The 19,865-nt window shown below is 41.9% G+C and overlaps 1 pseudogene; it reads left to right on the top strand.

Moving 5' to 3' along the window:
• The first annotated feature begins 10,121 nt into the window (after positions 1 to 10,121).
• LOC126482936 (5S ribosomal RNA) lies at positions 10,122 to 10,239 on the top strand (annotated as a pseudogene).
• The last annotated feature ends 9,626 nt before the right edge of the window (positions 10,240 to 19,865 follow it).

The following is a 19,865-nucleotide window of genomic DNA, read 5'->3' as shown; positions in this document are numbered from 1 at the left end:
CCATTTGCAATGATTAGCCTTTCAACATAATCACACGCAATGGTCAGGAGTAACACCATCTTAATTCTGTATAAATGTCAGTGACTCTTACATTGAGATATCGCACGTAAATTTCAGTAGTCCGTAAGAAAAATGTGTTATGTGCCTACAAGAAGGAGAAACGAAGAGCACGTGTCAGAAATTGATAGTGGCGAGAGCGCAGCCTACTGCTACAGTTGTTTATCCCTGCGTAACATTGTTACACGCGTTCGCTGGATTACGCAGCTGTCTTAAGGATATGAGCTAGTCGGGTTCAGGACGGCCATACGCAATGACTTAGTGCCGGACAAAAGAACACTTGAGACATTCGTAACGGTATTGTAATGCGTTGTAGCAAGTTTAGATTTACTTCTGAATCTGGAGGAGGTCTAGCACATAGTACAACACACACAGAAACTTGAACAGTCTGAAATACTTAACATGGAAAACATCGATGTCAACAGGAATGTCTATGTATATGTTTGTTACTGTCGATGCACTCTGTAACTTTCCACTTGACGTAATAGTGAATTGTTGTCCTCAACGTACAGTTAACACTTTTTTTTTAAGTCTTCATTTTTCCGACTGATCTGATGGGGCCCGCCGCGAATTCCTTGCTAACATCACCATCTCAGAGCAGCACTTGCAACCTAAGTCCTCAATTGTTTGCTAGCCGTATCCAATTCTCTGCCTTCCTCTGAAGTTTTAACCCTCTACAGCTCCCTCTAGTACCTTGGAAGTTACTGCGTGGTGTCTTAAGTGATGCCCTACGACCCTGTCCCTCTTTCTTGTCAGTGTTCTCCAAATATTCCTTTACTCGTCGATTCTGCGGAGAACCTCCTGATTACTTACCTTTTCAGTCCACCAAATTTTCAACATTCTTAAGTAGCGCCACATCTCTAATGTTTCGATTATCCTCTGTTCCAGTTTTCCCACAGCCCATGTTTCGTCACAATACAATGCTGTTCTTCAAACATACATTCTTCGAAAATTCTTCCTCAGATTAAGATCTATGTTTGATACTAATAGACTTAGATGTAGCCTTTTGCCTCTACTGTTCAATCGGTACTTGAAAGAAACAATGATGCAAATAAAAAGAAGGTTCAGGAGTGGAATTAAAATTCAAGGTGAAAGGATATCACTGATAAGATTCGCTGATGACATTGCTATCCTCAGTGAAAGTGAAGAAGAATTACATGATCTGCTGAATGGAATGAACAGTCTAATGAGCACAAAATAATGACTGAGAGTAAGTCGAAGAGAGACGAAAGTAATGAGAAATAGCAGACATGAGAACAGTGAGAAACTTAACATCAGGATTGATGGTCACGAAGCCGACAAAGTTAAGGAATCCCCTTACCTAGGCAAGAAAATAACAAATGAGGGATGGAGGAAAGAGTACATCAAAAGCAGACTAGCACTGGCAAAAAAAAAAAAAAAAAAAAAAACATTCCTGCGCCACCGGTGGGGCTACCCGTTAGCAGGGGTATATCAGGCAAGACCCGTCGTGGGTTCGAAAGTCAGCTTGTTACCAGTGACGAAGGGATAAGTGTTTGTATGTAATTCGACGAAATTTGATATACATGTACTTTACCGTCAGGCGACAATCGCTGCAGGGGTGAGAACCACCTACCTATCAAAGACCTACCAAGTATACAAGTGTAGCCTGCGACGCACGAATTCCCAGACTTTATCCATCAAGTATATGAAAACGAGAGCACTTAGCGACTGGTAACTATCTCTACGCATGGTTTTAAATCATTCTGATTTTTTTCTCACTGACAACTTCTGAAAAATTTATGAGAGAAAAAATGTTCATCGCTTATTACCTTTCCGCTCTTCGTGCAGTAAAAGTACCGCATGAGACATGACATTACAATTTATTACTTCTTTACTACTACGAGGATCACTCCAAAATAAATGCACACAATATTTGTAAAAACGCAGTTTTGATTCTGCATGCGTGAAAGTTTTACAGCGTGTAGATACATCCTTCCCGCTTGTTTGCAAACTTAGTTCAACCTTTTCCCGTGAGTGCCGCCGTCACAGCGTGTCTTCAAGATGGCTGCTACACTTGACGTTCGTCAGAAGCAACGTGCTGTCATAGAATTCCTGTGCTGTGGAAACGAGACTGCGGGAAACATCCACAAGAGTATGAAAAAGGTGTAAGAAGATGCTGCTGTCGATCGCAGTACAGTTAGTCGGTGGGCAAGCAGGTTACGTGATGAAAGCGGGCACGGCAATATTGAGGATTGTCCTCGCAGCGGCAGGCCTTGTACTGCACACACTCTAGACAATGTGCAGAGAGTTAACGAATTGGTGACTGCTGACAGACGCATCCCTACGTAGGGATAGGGGAAGGAAGTGTTTGCAGAATACTGAAAGTGTTGGCGTTAAAAAAGGTTCGTGCCAGGTGGGTTCCCAGGATGTTGACAGTGGCACACAAAGAAACAAGAAAAACGGTATGCAGCGAATTTTTGGAACAAATGGTTCAAATGGCTCTGAGCACTATGGGACTTAACATCTGACGTCATCAGTGCCCTAGAACTTAGAACTACTTAAACCTATCTAACCTAAGGACATCACACACATCCATGCCCGAGGCAGGATTCGAACCTGCGACCGTAGCGGTCGCGGGGTTCCAGACTGTAGCGCCCAGAACAGCTCGGCCACACCGGCCGGCACTTTTGGAACAGTACGAGAATATTGGAGATGAATTTCTAGAAAGAATTGTGACAGGTGATGAAACATGGCTCCATCACTTTTTCACCAGAGACCAAGAGGCAATCAATGGAGTGGCATCATGCAAATTCACCCAAGAAAAAAAATTCAAAACCACAACTTCTGCTGGAAATGTTATGGCTACGGTGTTTTCCGATTCAGAAGGACTCTTGCTTGTGGACATCATGCCAAGTGGAGCCACAATAAATTCTGATGCATATGTAAGGACACTGAAGAAACTTAAAGCTCGACTAAGTCGTGTTCGACCACATCGGCAAAAAGAGATGTTTTGCTGTTGCACGACAATGGACGGCCACGGGTCAGTCAAAAAACCATGGAAGCGACCACAAAGCTCTGATGGACGACACTGAAACACCCGCCTTAGAGTCCTGAACTGGCTTCATGTGACTATCATCTCTTTGGGAAACTTAAAGACTCTTCGTGGAACAAGGTTCAAATGGTTCAATGGCTCTGAGCACTATGCGACTTAACTTCTGAGGTCATCAGTCGCCTAGAACTTAGAACTAATTAAACCTAACTAACCTAAGGACATCACACACATCCATGCCCGAGGCAGGATTCGAACTTGCGACCGTAGCGGTCGCTCGGCTCCAGACTGTAGCGCCTAGAACCGCACGGCCACTCCGGCCGGCGTGAAACAAGGTTTGAAGATGATGACTCCCTTGTGCACGCTGCCAAATACTGGCTCCAACAGGTTGGTCTACAATTTTACCGTACGGGTATACAGGGGCGGGTTCCAGGATGGCGTAAGGCAGTTGAGAGGGATGGAAATTATGTGGAGAAATGAAAATATTGGTCCTAAATGATGTATCTACATACTGTAAAACTTTCAAACATGTAGAATAAAAGATTGATTTTAAAAAAATAGTGAGCATTTCTTTTGGAATGACCCTCATAACTTTATTTACGACGTATTTTACAGACACTATATACATATATCACTGTATGTAAATTTAAGATTATGTCACTGCACAACACATAGTTTAGGAGAAATGATTTCAGAAACAATGAGGTGCGTGAAGAACTGCCGCGTCATACACGATGGTTAAATTTATTACTTATTGGCTGCTCTGTTCGCAACAAATTTCGGAGACAGTATCCATATATGCTGCAGAATCTACCTACAATATTGTATCTATGTAAAACAGGTGCTAGGACATCATAAATATTAAGCACTAGGCCACACGCTGCTTTGTATGGGTGTGGACGCACAGCGATAAACAGATACCTAGAAAACGCAGGGTTTACACGCTAGTATGTAATACGAACAAGAAGCAAGAGGGAAAAATAAGAGCTGAAGACCAACAATGAAGAGCTCGGATAAAAAACGGTGTGAGATAGAGATGCAGTCTTTCGCCCCAGCTGTTCACTCTGTGTATCGAAGAAGCAATGATAGAGATAAATGAAGGGTATAAGGGTGGGATTAAAATTCAAGGTGGAAGGGTATCAATGTTGAGATTCGCGGATGACATTTCTATCCACAGAGAAAAAGAAAAAGAATTATAGGCTCTGCTGAATTAAACGAACAGTCTAATGAGTACGGAATATGGACTGAGAATAAAATGAAGAAAGACAGTTGACAATGAACATCGATACAGTTCTGACTCCTAACGCAATTCGTAATGCTGTATGTGAATTAGGACGCTGCTGTCGTCGTAAGTGATGACTGCAGACTGGGCTCAGCGGCACTGCGCTCTGACGTAAATTCACTTCCAGCTGTAGTGGCTTATGGTACTTATTGAGGACGAGTCAGCCCTGCCGTCTTCCATTAGTTGCTGCGTCTGCCAGTGACTGACATTTGCTGTTCCGTCGTGATGTACCAACTTTGACGTGTGACCTCGTTCTTCGGACGACACCACAAACGCCATGCTGGTTCTCAATGGGCCACGAGAGGATCATACAGCCACGCCACGTACCTCGAATCAGGATATGGTCCTGTTTACAGCGAGACAAATATCCACATGGCAAGTGCGATCACGTCTGGAACGCAACGGACGGTTACCACGGCGTCCACGGACCGTTTCCCTCTACTCGGCAGTAGAAGCGTGGTGAGAGTAGTGCGTCCATCGACAGCACTGATCATTGGAGCGGTACATCGTTGATTGCTCAGAATCCTAGCTATGCGTACAGCGTGGTGACCGGCGTATTCGTATGCGCAGGTTCGGAGGATAGTGAAAGATTCCAGATTACGAACATGTATAATGATTTCATGTCCGGTATTGACTACTAGCTGAGAAACCAAGCGTCGCCTGGGTGTTTATTTACAGCTGTGCCAGAGACTTCAGTTGTGTGGAATTTATTTTTGACATAAATCTTTCTATATGACACGTTTGTAGTAGTATGATTGGGGTTTTGAACAAAGACCTTGTTTCTTCAGTAACATGGGGAATAGCTTCATAGGGCAAGCGATGTGAAACGCAAAAGACACTAAGGTCCACGCACGCAGTACACAGCGTCTGGCCTTGTCCTTACTTCACAGTCATAGCATAATATAAACTCGCCGGGCATTGTGCACGTTTAAAGCTAAGTAGTAAAATTTTAGCAATAAGTGAGATTTGGGGTATAAAACTTCGCTCACTTAAGACACATCCCATCAAAATCTTTGCTTCTATGACGCTACGTTGGTGGGAAGTAACTCCACGCCTCTCTGAATGAATGGTTCTTAGCGGCGATGTAATGCATGATGCTCTCGATCAGATTTAGGTCATCTCTCGCTTTTGGAAGGAGTTTCCAAAGAGGGAGTTAAGGTCTTACATTCTCGAGCAGCAGCAAGTCTCACCTTAAATTTCATTGTGTACGTTGGAAACCGGCCGTTATGGCTGAACGGTTCTAGGCACTACAGTCTGCAACTGCGCGACCGCTACGGTCGCAGGTTCCAATCCTGTAGGGGGACTGCTGACCTCAGAAGTTAAGTCCCACAGTGCTTAGAGCCATTTGATTTTGTACGTGGGACCATATAGCCCCCATTCTCTTAGCCGTTCTGGTGCATTAGCAAAGACTACAACCGTTGCTAGGTATTTATATTTTTAAACAAAACGATATCAAAACCTAATGAGTAGCCACCCAAATAACGGGGTAAACTTAATAAACTCATTTTCCTTAACAAAGGCTACAATTAAAACCTTTAGAAAGAAACAAAGCAACGCCGTTAAGATTAAGCATGTTCAATAGAGTCGTATGTCCGATGTAACTACATTCACTGCTAGATCACAAAGGTAATACTGCGGGGCTTGATTCTGTCACAGATGTAAATTTCCGAAAATAAATCGATCACTGAATTAAAAACGCAAACAGCGGATTCTCTTGATTCTCTGGTGTACTACAAAACTAACAGTGACGTCTATCAGTTCTTAGGTTGACTATGCCTAGATTTTTAAACATGCATACTACGAATCTAAGCAAACGATTGTAGATAAAATTTTAATTTTGACGATCTGATTTTCATGAAATGAATCCTATGTGTTTTCCCAAGCTACTCACAAGTTACCTGTAAAAATCCCAACAAAATTCACTTAGTAGTTTTGGAGGTTAGCCTGCTCAAACAGATAAACACCAGAACTGATGGTTATAGATGAAACTTTAAATCACGATATCCTTTTCTCACCGTGTTCCGACTTTGATGAAATAAAGGATATATTTGGGCCGAAGCTATGTTGAAGTTACCTGTGATAAACCCATGTAAAATTTAGTAGTAATTTTGGAGATTGTCGTGTTAAAACAGAAAAACAGACGAACCTGACGGTTTTACAGTTTTGTTGTTGTGCACACAGAGAAATTCAGAATTTCTGTAAGTCTTCAGATTACTTTCTAAGTTGGTGTAAGAAGCCCGCATTGTTCCTGACCCTTACAAACTTAAATCCTATCATCTTCGTGAATTCGTGTACATCGGCTTTCAGCGTAACGCCTTGACGATACCCTATCTTCCAGTAGGGGGACAAGGGAAATATTGCACCAAAGTAGGTCACCCCAGACCAGGGCGTCACCACAAAGTATCGTTATCCAAGATGGCGGCGATGACATCACCCCAAAGTAGGTCACCCCAGACAAAGACGTCACCCCAAAGTGGGTCATCCAAGATGGCGCCTGTGCCGTCACTGATGACGTAAGTGCCACACCCCCTGAGACACACACACCTGGCAGGAAGTTTTAATTTTGTCAGGAAAGTGCCACGCCCACCCTTCCCTCAGTAAAATGTCGGGAAGTTCAAATTCCAACAGGATAATGCATCACACCACGGTTATCTCTACTAGCCTAAGAAAATCGGGGGAAGATAGGTCTCTTGGGCTACGTCCACTAAGCTAACCCGTCCCCTCCCACAGAAAAATGGAGGGAAGTTCAAGTTCCATCATGTCAATGCAGCACACCTAAAAATGGCGGGAAAGAAAGGGCACTTGGACTACCTCCACTAAGTCACCTCATCGTAGGGGCTGGTGGGAAGTTTGAATTTTGGTGTAGTTCTATTACTACAAAGAAAATGGCGGGAAGGAGAGGGCACCTCCACTAATCTAAGTCATCTGACTGCCACCTCTTACTAGGAATTGGAGGGAAAAAGACTAGGCCGGCCCTAGTGGCCGAGCGGTTCTAGGTGCTACAGCCTGGAACCGCGCGACCGCTACGGTCGCAGGTTCAAATCCTGCCTCGAGCATGGATGTGAGAGATGTCCTTAGGTTAGTAATATTTAATTGTAATAGTAATATTTAATTGTAGTTACACTGAGAAATATTTTCCCGTCTTTCAATATTCTTGTGAGTCTCGTATGTATTTCATGAGTTGTAGATAACTTTTGCAGTGTTTAGCTGTTAGTGCAATTTAGTGATCTGTGCAAAAGAATTTTACCACTGTAAGTCTCGTCTGCAGAAAAGAATGGCGAAAGGATCTCTAGGAACAATGCACCCTGTGCTATTCGGGGAAGCACTGGAACATCTCTCTCGGTACCGGACCATACCACAGCTATGCGTCATCGTGTATGGGGCCAGCTTGATGGCACCTTGGAGCTCTGTGACATCAGTCTAACACTCGAAAAACTCTAACTGTATACACGAAAATAGACCCAACATTCACAGTGCTGGGATGTGAGAGCGATGGCTGGTGCTGGCTTGCCTCAGGCAGTCGCTCGCTGCTGGGGCTGCAGCAGAGGCGGTGTCAGCGTCAGCGTCGGTCGTCGAGTGGCGGGATGTGTTTTTTATTAGAAATCTTTTGTTTAAACTATTTTCCATCGATTTCACCAACCAATAGGAAGCTGGAAATTGAGGAAAACTACCCCTTTCATATGAAGAATACGGATTTAAATTTTTAGCATAATTTTTTATGTAAATGTGGTATTAGCGGTAGAATAATTGATGGGAGGGAGTGTGTGAGTGGGTGACATCTAGCAGAATAGCAGGTTATGTGCCGAACACTAGGTTAATTTGCATAATTTTTAAGTAAAACGCAGTACAACAGTTTAAGTGTGTGGGTGACAAAGGAGAATGCGTCAGAAATGGCGTTGAAAAGCATGTGAAATTCGAAGTGTGTACTAGAAAATGATGAGAAGACATAACTGATTACTTAATTTAGTATCAAAGGAGGTAGAATATTTTAAGGAAATAGGGGTGACATGGAAAACCAGTTAATAGAACAATAGGTTAAGTGCCAACAAGGGCCCAAACATTACTTTAAGACACCAAGAGTGCAGTACTGAACATTGGGTTATGCAGCATGTTCGTCCCAAGTAACTGCTTCTTGCAAGACCTACATGTTTCCAAATAACAGAGAATGATGAGCAAGAGAAATCCAACCCCCAAAAAACTGAATTTTTTATAAATAAACAATATAACATTGAACTTCCTGTTATGAAGTCCTTCGTCTCCAGCAATTTCCATACATTCCATACAATGCGTTGAATTCCTTATATTGTTTAAATAAACAATATGCCACACAATGTCTAAATCGTTTAAACAATATTCCAGAGACTACAATCGAATACCCTCCAAATGATCGATCAACTGAGTCTTTTTCCGGTCAGTTTCTATCAAGAGGTGGTGGTCGGACGACTTAGGTTAGTGGAGGTACCCTCTCCTTCCCGCCATTTTCTTAGTGGTAGTAGAAATACACTAAAATTCAAACTTTCCACCAGCTCCCAGGATGAGGTGACTTAGGTTACTGGAGGTAGTCTAAGTGCCCTTTCTTTCCTGATGGAATTAGAACTTCCCGCCATTTTTCTGTGGGAGGGGAGGGGTTAGTGGACGTAGCCCAAGTGACCTATCTTCCCACGATTTTCTTAGACTAGTAGAGATAACTGTGGTGTGTTGCAGTATCCTGTTGGAATTTGTACTTCCCGACATTTTGCTGACGGATGGGGCGGAGGGACGTGACACTTTCCCGCCAAAATTCAAACTTCCGCCAGGGGCGGACGTCATCTAGGGTGACCTACTTTGTTTGGGGCGACTTCAACGCCGCCATCTTGGATAACGGTACTTTGTGGTAACGTCCTTGTCTGGGGGACCTACTCTGTGGCGATGTCCTAGTCTGGGGTGACATACTTTGGGGCGACGTCCCCCTACTTCTTCCCTGTGTTAAAAGAAACTTTATTTTCTTTTTTCTTTTGTGTATTTATTTTTTTACGATAAACTTCAAGAAATTCATCTGCAGATTCTTTTGCATGTACTCGAGCAAACCTTTCCAACAAAACACATCGTATTACTGACTGAAATCCACAACTGTCTAGACCTCCGCTAAAGCTGGAATGTTTGTAACTGATGATGCAACACTTTTTATGCAACAACGAATTAAAGAAATTGAAAATGCTTTCAAAATCTATTGGTTGAGTGGCATAGTCTTAAATTAACGGTTTTATACTATAAGTCGAGTATAATTGTTAGAAAGATTGTATATGATTTGAGGCAGCGTAAATCTCAGTCCCAGTTTACTGAGGCTATATTTAGTCAACTTTAGGGAACGAGAGCTTTTACCTGCTTCTAACAATCAATACAAATAATTTCAGACATTTCTGAAACTTTCTGAACATCACCACCACAAAATAGGGACAGAAAAAAAAAACAGTTACGTTTAATACTTTTTCGCTATTCAGGAAGTAAAACTACAGCCATGAGGTTTTAATTTATTACTTCTTAGCTACTAAAGCAATTCGCATCACGTTCTAGACGAAATGTCCACATAGGCAACTGATTGTACCTGCGAAATTATATAACTTTACAATAACCAGTCCATGAGATACGACATCATATACGGTGAGCTGTTTATTTTAAAAAATTGTCATGTAGAAACACATAAAGAGATTATCACTTTTTGGGTGTATCAATTTTGCTTTTGACTTTTTCAGAATTGTATTGATCAATAACCCGAAAGTAATGAAACTTAACGGCAACGGCCTTGCCGCAGTGGATACACCGGTTCCCGTCAGATTACCGAAGTTAAGCGATGTCGGGCCTGACAGGCACTTGGATGGGTGACCATCCGGGCTGCCATGCGCTGTTGCCATTTTTCGGGATGCACTCAGTCTCGTGATGGCAATTGAGGAGCTACTTGACCGAATAGTAGCGGCTCCGGTCAAAGAAAACCATGGTAACGATCGGGAGAGCAGTATGCTGACCACTCGCCCCTCCTATCCGCATCCTCACCTGAGGATGACACGGCGGTCGGATAGTCCCGATGGACCACTTGTGGCCTGATGACGGAGAGCACAAAAAAAAAGAAAGAAATTAACCAAAATAAGATAAAACTTGAACCATTAGGGTTTCGTGTCTTCAACCATAAAGGTTTTACTCACTTAACGTCAAATATTCAGTGCACTAACTAGTAAGTAATCAGTATAGATAGGAGTTTGATTGTTTAATTAATTGCGGATGGAACTTGGATTGGAGGCAAGGGATGGGTGAATACTAGTCACACAGCTAGCACTAAAAGTGTTTCCGTCATTTACAGTCTGTAAAATGTAAGTCTTCTAAAATGACATATCCTAAGCCAAGGGTGCTCTCAGCAGGGTGAGCCAACAAGGAATAATCGACATAAATATGCGTATTCACGCAATATAAAAGGGCGTTCAATATGTATTTTTTTATAGGATAATGTTCGGTTGAAAAGAAAAAAAATGCGAAATTTGTCGTGGGACATCGTCTAATATTCCCGCTTCAGCTCCTATAGTTTCATGAAGTTCCGGGGCTGAAGCGTCGCCCTACGTACCCTTCAAAATGACGTCTGTAATGGAGGTGCGTTCCATGCAGAGAGTTGACATTGAGTTTCTTTTGCTGGAAAAAACCAGAGCATCGCAAATATTCATAGGCACTTGCGTAATGTCCACGGTGACCTCTCCGCGAACAACAGCAGAGTGAGTCGTTATGCGAGGAATCTGTCCTCACCGCAAATCTGTTCAATCAGCAGCGTGCAGGCCCGCCGCACAGAGTGGAGGTACCTCCAGTGTTGGAACGTGCAGACTCATTCGAGGTGATGGACGTACCAAAAAAAAAAAAAAAAAAAAAAAAATCTTAGAACTACTTAAACCTAACTAACCTAAGGACATCACACACACCCACGGCCGAGAAAGGATTCGAACCTGCGACCGTAGCGGTTTGCGGTTCCTGACTGTAGCGCCTAGAACCGCTCGGCCATCCGGGCCGGCTTCCTTTCTTTACTGAACACCACTGGTATTTTGAAGGTGTAATTATTTATTATCAATAAATAACTGCATGTGTGATGATTGCTTATGACAGTACAGTTCTGTGGGAATGCTATGCAAACTGTTTATAATGAAGACATTTTGTGGTAAAGAGAATTCGTGATAACTACTCATCAATCAGATTAATGTATTGTAAATATGGCCCGAATAAAGCTTTGTATGCTGGAGTGAAGCTTGTTATCGTCTGCTGTCTTTCCGTAATGAAACACATCCAGAAACGTCATTCACACTCTAGCTTTGGATGAGAGACGAGCTTCGCATGGAAGAAATGTTGAAAGAAATACTGATCCCCAAGCCTGGAGTCACAAGCTGCGAAATAACAGGTATTGTTTGAAATGGCCCTGAAGTGCTAAGTACCATAAGGTTCGCAGTAAATGTCGCAGTGGAAATCTATTAATGACTTACGAATATAGGTATTGGAGTAACTTTTAAATATATGCATAATTTTGTGTGAATGTAAATCTTCCTAGCTTGTACTACTGATGGATGTCTCCCAGGTTTCTAGTTGTGTGGCAGTATTTAGATACTGCAACGTATCCTAGAACGTCGACACATCTTCAGGAAAAGTGACAAATTATGGTTAATGGCCCTACGAGAGCTGCGGCCGCTCTCTCTGCATGGGCGTTGACGTAAATGTGTTACGCACCCGTAGAAAAATGGAGGGGTAGCCCGCCGTAGTCTATAAATTCACAAAATTCGCAATAACTCATTCCCTAGAAATCAGTAGCATGGCACTCATCGAAATGTCGCGTTATGCTGCCACCTGACTCAAAAGCCGAGAGCTTCTCGTCAAAGTTAGCTTTGTCATTTTTGAATACAGAGGGTGCGGAAAAACAACGTATACAAAATTTTATTCTCTTTAGAGGCGACAAAAGGGAACGCATTTTTATGAGACTGAAATGCCACAGGTGCATCGTTCCATTCCGATGGGGCTTTGAATATTGTTCTAGATATGTCGCTGAAAACGTCGTCCGTTTATGCTATCACAGCCGGCGTTTGATGTAGGAGACACCGACAGACGCTCGAGGAAAACTGAAGCTGCATCCGCTATTCATGCATTTATGTGAACGGACCACATTTTCAGCAACATCTCTAAAACAATAGTCAGAAAATAGCAGTCTGAGCGCCGTCCCTGAACTCCACTACCATCAAAACCTTCATGGCCTCTAACCGGAAAAAAAATGGTTCAAATGGCTCTGAGCACTATGGGACTTAATTTCTGAGGTCATCAGTCCCCTAGAACTTAGAAACGCTTAAATCTAACTAACCTAAGGACATAACACACATCCATGCCCGAGGCAGGATTCTAACCTGCGAGCGTAGCGGTCGTGCGGCTCCAGACTCTGGCGCCTAGAACCGCTCAACCACCCCGGCCGCCCTTAGCCGGAATCGGTGCAAATGTGACGTTGTTGTCACTTTAAAAAATAGTGAAACGCACTGAAATGCTGTATACGTATTATTTTTACGATCTGTATCTGGTGACAAGGACTGATAAGAATCTGGTGTAATCGTTGAAACAGCAAACATCAGTTATAACTTTTTTGTAGGGCACGAATCCTCGTAAATTTCTGTCAAACAATATAGCTGAATATTTACGAAATCGGCAATGGGTTACGATTCAGTCCAGGAATACAATGGGTAGAAAGTGGTAATTATCGCCTAGTATAAATAAGGTTGCTTAATCATTGGTTTGTTCATTCTTAGGGACAAGCCTGCAGTCATGATGCAAATGGATATCACCACGCCGCAGTACCACAGCGTATCGTGCGGTAATTCGAATTCGGCAGCAGTGGAAATCTTGCAGCACTTCATGCCATGCCGGACGAACTCGTTACCCATCTGCACAGGCCTGTAACAGCTGCCACGGAGAAAAGAATGTTACTACAGGACACTTCACTTTACCAACTGGCTTCGCCATGTAGTTTTGGATCCACTACCGGCTTGCCACGATACACTAAGCGGTTTCCATGACTGTAGACATGCACTTGCGAGGTCGTGCTGAAAATTGATGCCTACGATTTTTTTTATTGTGTCCTCAATCTCAGTTAAGATATCACATGTCATGCATATTACTCGGTGGGCTTCTCCGCTTCGCTGACGGAAGCTGCAACCTTCTGCCCTTAGTGGGCTCCGAATTGTGACATGTCACATGGCAGTGTGTAACGTAACTACAGTATGAGCCAATGCGTGAAAAACAGTGTGCTGTAATCGAGTTTGTACCTCCAGATGGAATCCGTAGAAGAATCAAAGCTGAGTACAGTGATGATTTTATTGACATCAGCATGTGCGACATTGTATTGTCCGTGCTCGTAATGAAGGAAATGATGCCACTAACCTCAGCGTGTGTGACAGAGCGGCAAACGAAGGGACTCATTTTAACTACGTTGATCAGATCACGACATAAAAATCGGGTAACACAGACACAACTCTCAGGTAAATGTGACATATGACGACAACGCGTACAGGCCATCATTGGAGAACTCCACTACAGAAAACTGTGTGCACGGTGGGTGACTCATATGCTCACTCCTGACGTGAAACAGACAGAAATGGGCACCTATTAACAAATTTCCTTTGCGTTTTGTGCATGAGGGTGGTGGGTTACTTAAACAAATTTCTGAAAGGTGATGGAAAATTGAGTTTACCATTTTGACCCAGAAACCAAGAGGGCACAAATGGAGTTCCGCCACAAAGTACCACCGACAGAAAAAATTATGAGTATCATGCCATCAGTAGGCAAAATCACGCTTACATTGTTCTGGGTGGGATGTCCATGGTGTGGTGCATTTGGAATTAGCCTTAAGACACCACCTTAAACTCCGTAGGATACTGCGACCCGTCAGAAAATTTAAAGCGTAACTTCAAAGAGTTCATCCAAAAATGGAGCACCCTCTCTTTCAACATAACATTGCCGGATCACACACGAGCGCTGCAACGGTTGCAACAATCCGACGCCGGCCTCTGTGGCCGAGCGGTTCTAGTCGCTACAGTCTGGAAACGCGCGACCGCTAGGGTCGCAGGTTCGAATCCTGCCTCGGGCATGGATGTGTCTGATGTCCTTAGGTTAGTTAGGTTTAAGTAGTTCTAAGTTCTAGGGGACTGATGACCTCCCATAGTGCTCATAGCCATTTCAACCATTTTTTGAACAATCCGACGCATTGAATTCGTCATCATCAACTATACACACTACAGTGCCGACTTAGCCCCATCCGATTTTTGTCTGTTTCCAAAACTTACAGACACGCATGAGGACTTTCTTTGTACAATGTTGATAAAGTTTGTTTCATTTGGAAACCTTTATGAGTTTTCACATAAAAATTCTGAGGCACTACCATTCAGTACCTAGTTCAAACAAACAATTACAACTAACATAAGTTTAATATTTCGTTGTCATAAATAATGTTTTCTGACTACCTTTCGAATTCACGCTCGCAGTTAACAACAAAGAGTATATCTATTTTAATACGATTCTCAAATTTAGTTACTTCTTGATAATGTGTGCGTGTGAGAGATTAATTCTATTTTTCAACTTTTCTTTATTCGTGATTTATTTTTGTCTTTCAAACCCATTATTTGTGTAAGACTTCTGTTATGTCTTTCATTTATCGGGCACGTCTTAGTTGTAAACAAGATAGGCAGATCAGTTCACCATTCTGTCCAACTACATATTTTACTTTTTAAGCAACAATGTTTTGAGTGACTGATTCGGCTTTTTGTTCATGTCCGCCTTACGAAGTAAATGACATAGAATCGCACGTACAACAGCAACAAAACTGTTTAATTTTTATTTCTTTTAATTTTTAGAATAAACTAAGTCACTGATGAGCTACACCGTGAAAGTCATGTACGAATAGGGCATCGACTAACAAAGGATAAAAAAAGCTGCAGTGTAATGTGTGTTATTTCCATCCACACGAACAATTCAACGTACCTTGTGTAGAGAACCACTGTTCACAATAGTTGTTGGTCTCTAAAGCTTGTTGTGAGAACACCCAAATTAGTGTAAACATACCGGACTGTACCCACGCCATTCTGTCGCTCTTCCTGCGTTAGCAAAACTGCTTCACCAGGAATATATAGCATTGGCACTCAGCCATAACATTATCTATCCTATCCTCCTTTATGTTTCTCAGCTCCTAGTGCCATCGTCGTCAAGTGTAAGGAAACACCCTTTTCCCAATTCCTGAAATAGATCCTAAAAGCGTTGACAATCCGAGCAAAGCAGCATTTATAAGGGACCAAACGAAGATGACAAAGAACCAGTTTAACGAAATATCAACTTATGACGTGAACCGGGGGAACACTCGATAAGTATAAAACCGTTTCTCATTAAAGCAATCCTTCCTCTTTTCGTGTCTGCAGGACTGTTTATATGTAAGAGCAGTCTGTGTAAATTATGATATTATTGAACAAGGTAATATGTATGTATATATCGTTATCTGCTAATGATAATACACAATGCACAGCCTACATTAAACCTTAACAAAAATTTATTTATGATAAATTAACGACTCAGGGCGTCTTTATTGTATTTAACAGTGGTATATGATAATTAGTAGAAATATGAGACTTCTGCAATACACGACGTCTTTCTGTCAGACAACGACCTTGACTTGCAAGAGGCACCTCCGCAGTACCATTTGCCATCTAGGAGAAAGTTGTAAGTGGTCAACAGGAACAATTTTGGTCGACTTAACATGAAATGCCGCTTGTGAAGCTTAGTACGCACTGTGATGCTTTGTTGGTCGTCGCAGTTCACTGTCGTGGACTATTTATGACAGATATTTTCGCCGACCGACTCCAAGGATCGCGTCCACATCTAGATGTTTGGTCCTAGGAATCCAAAAGCTGAAAGCTGAGTCATTTGCTGCGCTGCTGAAAGAACGTACTGTTTGTAAGCAAAACCTTGTTGTAGAAAAATGGTTCAAATGGCTCTGAGCACTATGGGACTTAACACCTCAGGTCATCAGTCCCCTGGAACTTAGAACTACTTAAACCTAACTAATCTAAGGACATCACACACATCCATGCCCGAGGCAGGATTCGAACCTGCGACCGTAGTGGTCGCGCGGTTCCAGACTGAAGCGCCTAGAACCGCTCAGCCACCAGCGGCCGGCCTTGTTGCAGAAATACTTTTTCGGAAAACATATTACATAAAGCGTAAAAACACAGGTACTTTGGATTCATATGTTGTTTTTTGCCATTCAGTTATTTTCAAATCATTGCACGGAAACTATTGGTTAAAATTAATTGATTATTTCAAATTGTAAATCTCGGATCACTGCCTGGCGATGAGGTAGTTATCTTCTCTTTATTAGTCATGATTATTATGATACTTCGAATTTACTAACTCACAAGCTGAGTAACTGTTCGAAGAATTTTTAGTGAATTAAGAGTGCAAATTTCAACTTTAATTGTCGTCATATTTCGAAATACGTCCTTCAACCGTTTGTAGAAGTATTTTGAAATCTTCTGTACTCATCTGCAAGAAATTTGTGAAACCAATTCAAAAAGATCGTGCCCATACCATTATGATCTTTAAAACGATCAAATCTCTTTCTCGTCATTATGCTTTTACTAGTCTACTGTATAATTCGGAAGTGTCGAAACAAATAATATCTTTTTCCTCACCATGCATAGAAATATATTTGGCCCAAAGAAAGCAGAAATCTGGAAGTTGAGTCATCACCCGAGCTCCTTAAAATTTTCATATAAACGGGGGAAAGATGCATCCCATGCTGCGTTTTACTCTAAGCACAAATAATAGGAAACCACGGGTTTTATCCCCTCGTGTTGTTTTCGCTATGCAATTGTTCTGAAACGATTGCAATCGGTTGGGTTTCACGTAGGCCACTTGCATACTCCTAATCAGTTATCCAGCCGTGGAAAGGTGAGATACTGTGTATCGTGGAATCCGAGCCACGTTTCGTTTCTGGCGATTCTTCATATAATTGAGAGGTCAACGCCAGGTTAAAAAGCAGAGCGGAAAAAAGCGATCCAACCGGCTTACAATCCTACAACCCCCCGGCCTCTATCCAAACTTCTACAACTAGAACATTACACCGGAAACGAATTTGGTCATGCTTTTTGTTGCCTCAGGGCCTTGCTCTTCGGTCGAGTTGTCTCTGCCGTTCGAAACATGGCAGTCGGATGGTTTGCACAACTAAAATCATAATTGAGACAAGTTGCTCTCAATATTAATCAGATATACAAAAAACCTTCCTCGCAAATCAGCGTGTTTATTAGTGGAAACCGGATCAAAATCCCAGCAGGATTTCTTGAGACTGACTTGTTTATACAGCGAGATGCAAGGAGGCGATTTAAATTTATATATAGAGAAATTCTTGTATTTCCTGTGAAGTACGAAGAAGGTGGTGTTGAGGTATGAGGGTGCTTTTCGTGGTTCTTGTGTAATCCGCATATTGAGCTTAAGGAAAAGCTATACGTAGAAGGGTATGAACATATATTGTATGCTTGTGTACCGCTTACACTAGAGGTACAGTTCCGAAATTATGACTGTTTCTATGAGCATGACAATGCATCCTCTCACAAGGCAGCATCTGTTAAAGCAATGGTTTTTGGATGAAAGAGTTACTGAAATGGATTGGCCTGCTAGATCCCTGCGTGATCCCGCTGGAACACCTTAAACCATCGACTTTGCTCCAGATCCTAATGCTCAACGCCACTGCCTTCTCTGTTTTTGGCACTTCTAGAGGAATAGGACGCCGTTCCGCCGCAGGCATTCATATGCCTAAGCACACATTCACACACCTACATTTGAATACATTGTGTATGTTGATATATTGTAATTTCTGTAAATGTTTTGTCTCTGGAAAACGATGTTTGTTGTGTGTTTAACAATATTGTGTCTAATAAATATCCTGAACAATGCGCACGTAATAAATCCTGTTCTACCATTCCCATGTTGCTTCGCAGGACAATAAACTCTACAACGCACCTCTTGAGCCTACGTCAACAAACACTGAAAACTGACATGAATATCACCTCTGGACTTTTATCATTACTAGTGTACATTGCAGACCATTACATGCACATGACCTCACAGTCCAAACAGTTGAAAGAAACCAGTGGATGACTCGGGCTCCCTTGACCTCTCTCATAAACACGGTACACCATCAGCAGTTGTTTGCTTTACTACCTCTCTTGGATATTACGCAACTTCTATCTTCGTCGTCTCTCCCAGTTGTTAATAGTGACTACCTGCATTCAGCCACATAGATACTGTTTGCCTTTCTCTTGCGACTTCACAAAAGAATTCGGTGGAACCTTTAGAACTGTATTTATCCTATTTCCCTTATATCTGTTATCGAAGTGAGCCCAGAGGTACCACGTAGTGCATGTTATAGCTTGTCGTAGATAATTTTAGGTAGAGGAAACATTCATTTACGTGGTTCAGTGTATTGGAAGCTATTAATTAAAAATATATTTTCTTTATTTGACATGTTAAGAAAACACAACTTTTACCTGAAAAAGGGCCTATACTAACTGTTCTGAAAATTTCAATATTTCAATGATGTTGCATTCCAATAACTTTGAGATCGATACCCACTACGCAGGACTATCTCAAGTTACCTTCCAAGTTTCATTCATTCCACACAGTGAGGCAGGAGTGAGTGAATGAGTGTCTTTTTATAGGTTTCCCCCTCATTGTATGACAGCCATTTTAGCCATTTCCTCCACATTCGTTTCTTCTAATATGTGTAAGCTTCCGACATACATGTGAGATAGACACACGCTACTCAGGACGTTGGTATCACGTTTTTTCATGCAAGTTTCATCAATTTCGTTTAGTAAATTCAAACACCTTTTACCTCAATAAAACACGTCTTAAGTTCCAGACATATTCCGTGCTTTCGGCCGAAAAAGTGGCGATTTTCACAGCTCTCCAAAGTTCGCCACCCTGTCTGTTGAACTTTCATTCAATACATCTATTAAAAATTGTAGCTGCTGATTATTAAATCGTTGGAAGACCCATTTAGGATAACTGTTAATAATATTAACAGTAGTAAAATATTTTACCTTACTTTGGTCGTAAGACGGTATACAAAACAAGCAATTACACTTCACTGATATTTATATTTTTTGTTTACGCTTACAATTGTTACTTATTGAATGATATTGTGACCATTTCAGATCATGACTCTGGATATATCTCAAAATAAAATCTTCCCTCTTCCAGCTGTGTGTACGCAACCTTCTGTGACATTTTTTCAAAGTGTAATTGGTCAATTTGAGTCTACGATACAAGTTTGTGTAAGAGTATGCGTTTGATACGTCGTGGTGATAAGGTGAAAAAGAATGAATCGTAGCGCCTGCCACCTAGCAGCTGTAAGTGTCATTAATGTTTTGCCTATCCTCAAATTAGTAGTTTAAAGTATAATTTATTTTACAAATGTCCAGCGTCAAACAA

Source organism: Schistocerca serialis, chromosome 5, assembly GCF_023864345.2.
Source record: "Schistocerca serialis cubense isolate TAMUIC-IGC-003099 chromosome 5, iqSchSeri2.2, whole genome shotgun sequence".
Classification (NCBI taxonomy): Eukaryota; Metazoa; Arthropoda; class Insecta; order Orthoptera; family Acrididae; genus Schistocerca; species Schistocerca serialis.
The sequence above is the reverse complement of the archived record's forward strand: the minus strand, read 5'-3'. Positions and strand labels throughout refer to the sequence as shown.